This window comes from Colobus angolensis, unplaced genomic scaffold (genome assembly GCF_000951035.1).
Source record: "Colobus angolensis palliatus isolate OR3802 unplaced genomic scaffold, Cang.pa_1.0 Scaffold69, whole genome shotgun sequence".
In the NCBI taxonomy this organism is placed as follows: domain Eukaryota; kingdom Metazoa; phylum Chordata; class Mammalia; order Primates; family Cercopithecidae; genus Colobus; species Colobus angolensis.
The window spans coordinates 11,464,380-11,476,090 of NW_012120598.1; the positions used below are offsets into that span (position 1 = coordinate 11,464,380).

The following is an 11,711-nucleotide window of genomic DNA, read 5'->3' on the forward strand; positions in this document are numbered from 1 at the left end:
TAACAAATACACCATGTCAGTGCCTGCTGGAAGAGGGAAGGGAGGTGATACATAAAACTGCTCTAAAACATAAAGTTTGAATATTTAAAAAATAATATGCAGTATTTCATGTAGAATTAGTAGAATCAGCATATATAATTCTATACATCATTGAAGAGTAACAATGTATTCCATGTGGAATTATTTTTTTCCACATGAAGATAAAGTCTAATGATTCAACATATCAAATGCTGTGATTGACTACTTTGGAAATGGTGAAATTCTTGTCCCTGGAATTGTTTAAGCAGAAGTGTGATTATATTTTTTTGGATATGTTGCTGAAGAGATCCATACACACACTGATGGGTAGGAGAAAACGAACTCCCTCAATGTACCCAACCATAAAGTTATATGACTTCAAAAGAAATATAATCATCAAATTGCCAATATTGAAAACTAGTAACTCAATTATTCCTATTGACTTTTTATTTATGACATAGTACCAAATTATGACTCCTTCTTTAAAAATAAGTAAACAAATATGCAATGTGTTAAGTTTGCATCCTAATTCAAGCAAGCAAAATTAAAATAACATTTAGAACAATAAGAAACATTTACATTTTGGCTGGGTATAAGATATTATTAAAATGTAATGAATATTGTTGAGTTATTAATGACATGATGATAATGTAAAATCAAAATATTAAAGTTAATTAAGCATACCAAATTACCGTTGGATGAAAAGAGAAGATATGTAAGATTTGCTTTCAAATAATCTAGCAAAACAATGTACCTATGTATCTATATACAGATATAGGTATAGATATATTAAGAAAGATTGACCAAAATATTGAATACATACTGATCATTATAGTACCTTTAGTGTGTGTATGTTTCAAATTTTCTGTTACAAATTGTGTACTGAAAAAAAATAATTCTTGCAAAGAATAGAAATAAAAAGTCCTCACATACTTGGGTAAATAATTTAATGTGAAAGGCAAACTCTAAAACAATGAAGCAGAGAAACAAGAATCCAGAGAATAGTGGTTTAAAGAAAAAATTTCCTACCTCCAATGATGTGGGTCGGTTTAATGAGAGCGCCGCTCATGGCGGTGGGAGAGCTGTCGGATGTGGCTCTCTCGGCTCCACAGCCCTGCGGTTGGGTTTCCTCAAGGTCAGCAGTTACTTGACTCTCATGAGGAACAGTCCCTCGGCCTGGCAGAGGCAAATGACGATGACCAAGGGAACCCACATCCTGGAGGAAAGGGCCAGGCTCCAGCCCAGCCCGATGGCCCACTAGGGGCACACGTAGGTTTCCTTGTAAATTAGGGGTATGTACTTGACGATCGAGAAGCTAAAACATCCAACACAGAGAAATGGAGTGACCATAGCCCAGCTGTACTTCATCCAGGGCCCAGCCCAACAGTCGATCATGTTCTCAATACTGTCATACACGTTATCAACACCATATATCCAGGCAATAACTAGACAGTCAAAGAATGCAGCCCCCAAAAGGCACACACCGCTAGCTGCTTAGCAGTCAAAGACATACATGCCAACCTCTGTTACCACTGTCAGCCCAGCAGGTAACTGATGCTACTCACGAAGGCGGTGCAGATTTCCCGACGGTAACCCTTCCTTAGGAAGGATGGGTAAAGATCAACCAAGGACGTGATCTGCCCTTCGACCTCAACAAACTGGTCATCCAGTCCAAGCAAGAGAAACATAACAAAAAAAAAAAACACACAAAGGCGGGGTGGGGGGCGGGGACCGAAAACGTAGTCACAGCTTTGGGGTAGGCAATGAAGACCAGGCCAGGCCTGACTCAGACACATCAGCAGTGTCCAACCCTTGCTCTTGTGCCATGAAGTCCAGGAAAGAAAAAATTGCGAAGCCAGACACAAAGACTGGTGCCGCTGTTCAGGCATCCCAGCAGCATGCAGTCCCTGTAAGAGTTGCACTTGTACTTGTTGTGGCTGCTTAGCGAGGTCATGGCCCCCAGGCAGATGGCGTAGAAGAATATCCGGGTCGTGGCGTCAATCCACACCTGTGGGCCCTCGAGGCAGGTGAGGTCAGCACACAGATAGAAATTGATGCCTGCACCCATGCTGGGCAGCGTCAGCCCTCGGACCAGCTGCATCAGGAGCATGGCGAATTGGAACGTGGCTGTGAAGTAGACGACCTTCTGGGTGGACCTGATGTCCTTACAGATGCAGAGGAAACAGGCCAGCCAGACGAAGAGAAGGCAGAGAGAGAGGTCCCATTTGAAAGAGCCCGGATGGTCGATTCCAGGGGACAAGCTCAGCACGTTGCGCCCCCAGAACTCGACGACAGGGGAGGTAAGGTTGGTGGAGCTGATGGTGATCCAGACACTCTCATTCGTGCGCGTGGTGTCCTCCATGCAGTGGGGCGTGTTCCAGCTGCGGTTGCAGTGTGCCCTGGGCAGCTCTTTCTGGAAGGACTGGAGCAGGTAGTATGTGGCGTAGGCCAGGATGACGATGTAGTGGACATTCGGGAGGGACACAATTAGAATGATTAGAATGGAAGCATAGCCGATGCCAGAGAACGAAGGCCAGATCTTTTTCCAGTAGATAATGCCCCCTTCAGAGGTGTACTGGCCTGTGATGATCTCCAAGAAAAACACAGGCAGGCCGCTCCAAAACAGGAAAGTATGAGAAATTCGCCTTGTCATTCTTGTAGCAGAGTTACGGGAAGCGCCAAGTGTTGCCCAGGCCCACGAAGCCGGCAGCCACGGAGATCACCAAGTCGATCTTGCTGGACCACTGCTGCCTCTGCGGAGGTTTTCCCTGGGGCTTGTCCTCAGACCGCGCTCGGACTCTTCCCCAGCGAGGGCTTCAGGATGTCCTTGTGGAAATCTTTCAGACACTGCAGCTTCTCCTTGGTGGCCATCTCCTCGCTTTCCCACATGGAGATGAGGAACTAAGGCTTAGAGACGTTAAGCAACTTAACCAAAGTTGCACATCCAGAATGTGTTGGCAGAAAAGTTTTTGATATATGCATGAATAGTGATACAAAAAGAGGAAGGGGTCTGTCTGTGTTTGCATAATTTTTTCTCTTCCCTAAGAAAACACACAAAAATAAATAATGAGATATAGAAATTAGCATTAATAGCTACTTTGGATGGTATTTTACCCAGGTTAGCACTAATTATTCCTTTGTGGAAATGAATTTATTGTTATGCAGCTTACAGTGAAAATGTTCAAGAGAGATTAATATCTCTCAACCACAAAGTAAATGCCTGGGGGCCATGACCTCTCTAAGGAGCTAAGAATAATCTATCAGTGAAAACTAATAGAAGGATTTAGAATGGCATTCTTGTCTCTACTTGGTAGCATTTTAAAATATAGGGCTTCTATTTCAAATATGAATAATTATTTTTAACATCTCACACCATACGGTTTTTTTATTATGATAGCACCAATACAATTTATGTCTGTAATAGCAATATATTAGGATTTATAACTGTGTTTTAAGCTCTATAATTTTGAACAAATTCTACAGAACAAGATAAGTAATTAATATTCCTTGGTATTCTTTTCTATAATAAACTCAATGCAGCCTTAGTAGAATAAAGGGAAAGGTAACTACATAGATAGTAACATGTCTTTTAAGCTCTGAAATAATTTGAGAAGGATAATAATATAATTAATGATGGAGATTAACAAATTTTTACACCTCAGATTGCCAATAACACTTGTCTTATTAAAATTTAAATTAGCCTTACTGAGCTCCCAAATAAGACTCTTTCATGATTCTATCTATTGTTAAGTATAATGTATTTTAGATTTTTTAAAATGTCAAATTATATTATTTTCATTTTCTCTTTGGAAATGAATTTTCTCAACTTCTTTCCAATTTTCTCTTTGTTATGAGTTTTGTATATATTTTTATAAGAGGAGAAAAAATGTATATGGAGAGTGCCTAATCCTAATTACCAGACAACCAGGGAATGTTCAAAATATGTATTATCCAAGAATTCCAAGTGTCAATGGACTGGATTAATACAGGCCTCTGAAGAAATTTTTATGATGGAATATTGTGTTGTCACTACATTATTCTTCACTCAGTTAAGTAATACTTTTGAAATTTCTTGTTCTAGTCTTTTCTTTCTTAAACAATGATTCCATAGGAATTTGTCCTTTGCTTGCTTTATAGAGAGCTCAGTTTCCCTTGAAGAGTTTCTACTTTTTCTAAGAGTGCCTCGTCTTTTTAGCCTTTATGAACCAAGCAACCTTTACCGAAGGCTACATAATTTCTAACTTTATCTTAACTCTCTGGTCAGGAAGCACAAATGTTCCTATCTTTCAGCAGTTTGTAAAACTCTTACTTTATTGTTGAATTAATAATATCGAAATGTCATGTTCCAAACAATTTTTTGACTTGTTCTTTGATTCAATCAAGAAAGTAAAATTAGATACAGAGTCTTTGTGATCCAGCTACTATGAATTATTTTTCCTGAGACGGATACCAAAAAGTTTATCACCACACTTTGAGCCTGGTAATTATTTTTAAAAAGGTTAAAAACAATTTATATAAAAATCCATGCTACCTACTTTTCTCATTTTTCTTTATAATCATAACTAGAAGTACTTTTTTTTTCATGGCTTATAAATTAAACATTAAAATTAAAAGAAAAATCTAAGTTCGTGTCCTCAAAGTGATAAAATGAAAATAATGGCAGCACATAATCATTGATGAAATATGGGCATAGAGTAGCAAAGAACTGGGAACAAAATAGAAATCTAGATAGAGTTTCGAGTAAAGTATATGTTAGAAACTTCTGTTTTAAGAGTGATAAGAAAGTCACAATGAAGTTTTATTATTTTATGCATATGGGGAGAAATGTATGTGTTTTTGCTTTGTACTCCCTTTTGAATAGAGGTACTTCATCTCTGGATTTCAGTTTTGACAAAAATTGTAGACATGGACATCAATCAATTCTGAGTTCCTGGCCAAGCATGGTGCCTCATGCCTGCAATTCCAGAGCTTCTGGAGGCCAAGTCCAGAAGATGACTTTTGGCCAGGAGCTCAAGACCTACCTAGGTAACACAAGTAAGACCCCGTTCAGGGTTGCTGTGAACTATGATCATGCTGCTGCACTGCAGCCTGGGTGTTGGAGCAAGGCCTTGTCTCTTAAAAGAAAAAAAAAATCTATGAGTCTCTTCTGTGTCAGGTTGTGCCTTGGAATATGAGGTACTAATATTAACAATTACAGATTTTTTCCGGATCATTAAAGGCACTCTGGTTTCTATGAACACTATGGCTTACATAACTGGTTGTTCTTATGCATCAACTCTTGGATCCTCTACATTTTTCTTACAATGCTGCCTTTAACACATCATTCTGTGAAAAGGCCTTGAAACTTATAGTAATAATTTGAATCAACATCTATTCCAGCTAAAAATCATCATAGAGTCTTGCAAAAGAGTCTGACATTAAAAAAAATGAAATTATCTATTTAATGGTAGAAGAATCATTTAAGAGATGACATTATTGGTACTAAGATGAAAGGAGAAAAAATATTCAGGAGGAGTATTATCTTTTGAATGTGTATTTTCATCATAAATAAAAAAGTAAAAGGTAAATATACGGCAGAAAGAAAATTCTACTTTAGTAGGTACACATTATTATCTTCAGCCACTTTTAAAAGATAAAACATAGTTCAAAGCAGCAGACCTCTGAAAAAAGAGTACTTTCACATTGCTTTAAAAGACTTGAAATGTATTATAACTGAAAGATTTTATAAAATTGTCTTCCCTATAGTTCTCAGAATGAAATGGAATAATAAGGTGTCTTAAAGTGATCAGGAAAGGAGATAGACTAACTGCATTCTCAAGGTCTTTCCCAAACCTATCATTTTATGAATACTTCATTAGCTGTAGTCATATTCAATAAAAACTGTCATAAAACAAAATTTATTTCGTGGTCACAGAAGTTACACTTTTACTCACAGTACTTCTCTTTCTGAGAATTTCAGAAAAATACTTAATTACATAGTCATATATAAAATGTATTATTTGGTCAAAGTAAAGATAAGTTTGACATTAACCTTCAAATATCTTACTAAGATACAACATTTTTACATGGGTTCTATTTGTTAGAAAATAATAAAGCAGAAACAAGCAGGCAGTATATGTGAATACTATTCAATTTCACCAAAATTCTTATTTATTCAGAAATGGATTTCCTTTAATAATGCTTGAACATATATTTTATAATGCTTTCTAATTAAGTGAAGTGCTTTACATAAGTTTCTATATGAAATTTCATTTAAATGACCTCTAGCCCCGCATTCCAAAGAGCCGTATGGATCTACCTGAAATACCTAGCAGGTTGGTCGGGGATTTTGCCACTTAAAAACAAACAACAAAAAAAGCACCATTTGGAATTATTAATAAAATTTTATTTGCAAAAAGTACTACTGCATAAAAATTAATCCAACATTACTTACTCCGTGTAATTTACTAATGCAAACTAAATGCAAACTAAATATGCAAACTAAATATGCAAATGTACAAGTAAACTTGCACCTATGGAAAGTGTAAACTTCTTGAGTAGAAGCTTTAATATTGCATTTTCCATAAGAGTAAGAATATCTTCATATTATATAGCACCATATTACTTCCCAAAAAAACACTATATGTGGTTTATGGAACTGTGAGCATAAGTAAACATATTGTTCTAAATTATTACTAAAATTATTAACAGATAATTCCTAATTTACATGCAGGTTTTCCACATCAGTGGCTACACTTTCTATTGCGTAATATTTTGAAGAAATTGCAGCAGTTTTTTTTTATAGTGAAGGCTTAATCCTGTCTAGTAACCTTTATAAAGATATAATCATCATCATTAATTTGAAACATTATAAATATGTAATGAGATAAGTGAAGATGGCTTTAAATAATTAGAGGAAAACCTCAAACTGTTCCATTTCCTGGTCAATCAATAAGAAATGATCCTGAACAAGAGTCAGATGACCTCTGAAAATTTTATCCTTTTAGTAATTATGCCGATGTTAATAAAGTTAGACAATCTCCACTCAATTTGACCTTATAATAGAATTATAATTGAATATTAAATTAAAAGATGCAATTAAGATTTAAACAAAACGCTTTCATATTTTGGAGCTGAAATATCTTTTAAATCTAAATTCTTTTAGAATTCAGATCTCTCAGTGACCTAATTAAAAGCAATAGTAAAGATCAAAATACAATAAACAAAGAGGAAGAGGGGGCTGTTAAGAAGGAAGGAATGATTTGTAAAGAAAATAAAATTTTTAACCTATAAAATGTGTATTTTAAAGATATAAATACAATAATTCTACTTTTGTGTTGTGATAGAGGGATTCATTATTTTATCAATGTTCAGACATTTTTATTTACATATGATATTTTTTAGAAAGAATATCCCATCTTCTTGTCAAGAACAAAATTAATTAATAGGCTCTTTTTATACTGCATTATGTAAAGGCTTTATAATTAAAACATATTCCTAACATAATAATCCAGGCACAGAAAAATAAACTTCACATGTTCTCACTTATTTGTAGGAGCAAAATATTAAAAAAATTAAACTCATGGTGATAGAGAGATTGATGGTTACCAGAAGCTTGGAAGGGTAGTTGATGAGGGGATATGGGGTATTGGCGAAGGTTAATGGGTACGAAAAAATAGAAATAATGAATAAGATCTAGTATTTGATAGGAAAACAGGGTGACTATAGTCAGTAACAATTTAATTGTACATCTTAAAATAACCAAAAGCGTATAATTGGATTCTTTGTAACACAAAGGATAAATGCTAAAGTTATGGATACCACATTGACCCTGATGTGAGTATGATACATAGCATGGCTGTATCAAAATATCTCATGTATCACATAAATATATGCACCTGCTATGTACCCACAAAAATAATTAAAAATTTAAAAATAAAAATTAAATTTCAACGAATAGTATAGGTAAGAAATAATATAAAGTGGAACATACCATATTCTTGTATATTTTAAAAGATAATTTAAAGGATAATCAAATAGTAGTATTATTGGACACCAATGCTTTGTATTTGACACCTCTTTTGAATAAGTTCATACATCAAACAGAAATGAATACCTACTCCCAACGTACCTATCACATTTTATGTGAGAGGAAAATCGAATTGTCCTTTCATAATCGTGTTCTTTAGGCAAGACTGGACATTGCTTCTCTCCCTTAGTACCATGACCTTTAGCTTTTGAAATGAATCACATTGAAGATATTTAAATACATCTTCTCCTTTTCGTTTTGGGTGGGCTTTCGTCTATTTTTCTACAGAAATGTTATGACATAGCAAACTTACTCGTTCTTATGACATATTAAAGAACATATCTCAGGTTCAATCCCTTCTGTGTTTTAGATTTTTGAAAATACATCGTTGAGAAGGAAAGAGCCTATTCCTTGATGTGCTATACTCCACTAGTGAAATGTTCTCAAGCCCACTTGTTTTTAAGTGAAAGAAGGATGGAGGTAGCATTGCCTAGGAGGATTCTGCATTAGCTACACATGGGCTGGCATACGTCAAAAAGTCAGCAAAGTTTTTAGAACATAGTGCCAAATAACTAACTTTCAAATCTGCTGAGAATGTTTTTCCTCTTTCCCTTGGGAGATTGGTATACACAATGTTAATCTGGTGTGAATGAGACATAAACAGAAACAAATTGTGAGATGCTTCCTATATTGATACATGGTTACTCAAAGAGAAAGACATGACCATTAATATGAATGATGTAAGTAATATGAATGATGTAAGGAAGCATTATGATTGTTACAGGTGGGATAAATAATTTAAAGAATAAAGTCACCATATTTAATCATTATATTTTAGTCCATATAAAATAAAGGTGAATTGTTGGATTTATTACAAAATGTAGCTTTGTTAAAACCAATTAAATAAGAACTGAATTAAGGCAATTTTAAAAAACGATTTTCTGTTTTGAATTTATAAACTCAAGGTAAATTATGTTATTATACAGCATATATGCATCCTAATAGAGTTTGTTTTTTATTTTTAAGAAATACAAACTGGATATTTATAAAAATACTGTGACAATATATTAGGTGGCGCTTATAATGTAAAAACAATTTTGCTGCTGCTTTTTTTCTCCTAAATTAGAAGCTTAGTTTTTTTGTTTGTTTTGCTTTTGATACTTGGACTTTAGAAAACATGTGAGTTCTGGTTGGCATTTTTGGTGAACTTTTCCATTTTGAGTTCATTTTTATGCTTTCTAATTTCTGAAAATACTTCCCACATGGCATATTGCACACATTCGGTATCCAGTTCATTCGTAGATCAATGTACACTTTTCTTGGCTGAGAATCATTTTCTGTTTTGCAGATAATTTTAAAACTTGCCATTTTGAGAAAAAGGGAGTGAAGGTCAAGTGTATTAACTATCATTTTTAAAAAACCATACTAACAAACTTGCTTGCCAGATAATGTCACCCTCAAATAGGCCTTTGCAGCAGTGTGACTTCTGCTCCTTGAGGGCTTCAGGCTCCTACATAAATTCAGAGCCATGTTCACTTACAAAGAAATGATTTCCAGCTGAGTGGGCAGAATCAATGGATCAACTGTTACAGATTTTACTACTTGTACCCTTGGCCGGAGCCCGTGATTTGTGTTTACAATCCGTAAGACTTTTCTGGCCCTTCAGATCTGCCTGTACCTAAAAAATATTTATAGTAAAGCGACACTTTTAAAGCTATACCTCTGCCATTAACATCACAGCCTATTTATCTGTGTATTTCAATTCACTTTAAGTAATAATGAAAATATTATAAATATCTTAATATTTGTCTATTCATAGAACTGATAATTTGAATCATTTCTAAACTTTAGCCAAAAAAAAAATGTGTGTATATATATGTATATATGTGTATATATGTGTGTATGTATATAATGTATATTGTTAGTGAAGAATCTAAAGGAACATGGTTATTCTTAACTTTATCTGAAAAAAGAAAATGCATACAACACTGATATATAATTTTTTAGCATTTTTATTGAAAAAGATTGAGAACTGAATAAACAGTGAAATGTGGTCTTAACAAGGTTGAGGAAAGGCACTTTTTAGACAGAAAGGTGCCTTCCCTTCAAATAAAATATTATGGTCTTAGATCTTTTTTGCTTTCAGGGAAATGTTGATAAAATCCAAAATGTATATTAATGAATATAAAAACCAGTAATGTGCAATGAATAAGATATTGAAAATTAAATATCCCTTCTAAGGAGACAACTTAAATACATTATAGTATATTTATGTAATTAAAAGTTTAAATGATTAAGACAAAAGTATTAAAATGTTAAATGAAAGTGGTGTCTGTGTATGGACCAGGCAGAATCCTCTAGAGATAGGTAAAATATTAGCAGGCAAAAGAATGTATAAAATGATTGCTTTTAGCTTCTTTGTTATCTTAAAATATAAGCACATAAATTAATTCTGGTGGATCATATTTCTAAAATTTGCTATTTCTTAAGGATTGGGTTGGGTGGTGGTCTGGATCGCGTACGCAATTGAACATTTACTTTCTCTTTTACAATGTCCTGTATCGTCTGACATTTTACATCTACAACGTGTGTTAGTCAGGGTTCTCCAAAGGGGCAGAACTAATAGGCTATATATAGACAAAAAAGGGAGTTTATGAGGGAGAATTGGCTCATTCAATCACAAGTCCCATGATAGGCCATCTGCAAGCTGAGGAGGTAGGAAACCAGTAGGGACTCAGTCCAAGTCCCAAAGCATTAAAAGTACAAAACCCAACAGTGCAGCCTTCAGTCTGTGGCTGAAGGCCCAAAAGTCCCTGGCAAATCACTGGTGTATGTCCAAGAGTCCAAAGGCCTAAGAACCTGGAGTCTGATGTTCAAGGGCAGGAAGCAACCAGCACGAGAGAAAGACGAAAGGTGGAAGACTCAGCAAGCCAGCCTCTTCCAACTTCTTCCCTCTGCTTTCTCTAGCCTTGCTGGCAGCTGATGAGATAATGCCCACCCACATTGTGGGTGGTTCTTCCACTCCCAATCCACTGACTCAAATGTTAATCTCTTCTGACAACGCCCTCACAGACACACCCAGAAACAATACTTCGCATCCAATCAAGTTGATACTTAATATTAACCATCACACAACCAGAAAATGAGATCAAGCTTTTCCACTTTAAGCGTGAAATAAAAATTCTTAATTGTGATTGCTTAAATGCAAGTGCCTGTGTTTTATAAACAACCAAATAATAGTACAAAAATGTGTATTTGTTTAGCACATATATATATATAAATTATTATGAGGCTTAATGTCTATTTTTTACTTTAAAAAAATGGATGGAGGCTTTCGTTCAGTTGTTAATAGAATGTATTTTTGTTCTTTTTCTGAAGCATTTTGCTCTGTTCTGTTTAGTTTTTGTTTGGGGCAGTTAGTCTTAGAACTCATTACATATTTATCATTGCTAGACTTAATCAAGTAAATATTGTGTCCCAACTCATGCAGGTATGTTCCAATTCATGGCATAAATTATGTTTACCAGACAAGCGTGTCTCTATCTTAATTCCTTTTGTTTGTTTTTCCTTACCCTCATCTCTACCTTATTTGTCATTAATTTCGGTAAATAAACTTTAAAAAATTGTTAAAACAGTTTTAGATTTACTGAAATACAGCAAGATTGTGTATAGAAAATTTCCGTAC

At 34.8% G+C, this 11,711-nt stretch overlaps 1 pseudogene; it reads right to left on the reverse strand.

Moving 5' to 3' along the window:
• Positions 1 to 345: 345 nt before the first annotated feature.
• On the reverse strand, positions 346 to 2,889 carry LOC105500835 (annotated as a pseudogene).
• Between the last annotated feature and the right edge of the window lie 8,822 nt (positions 2,890 to 11,711).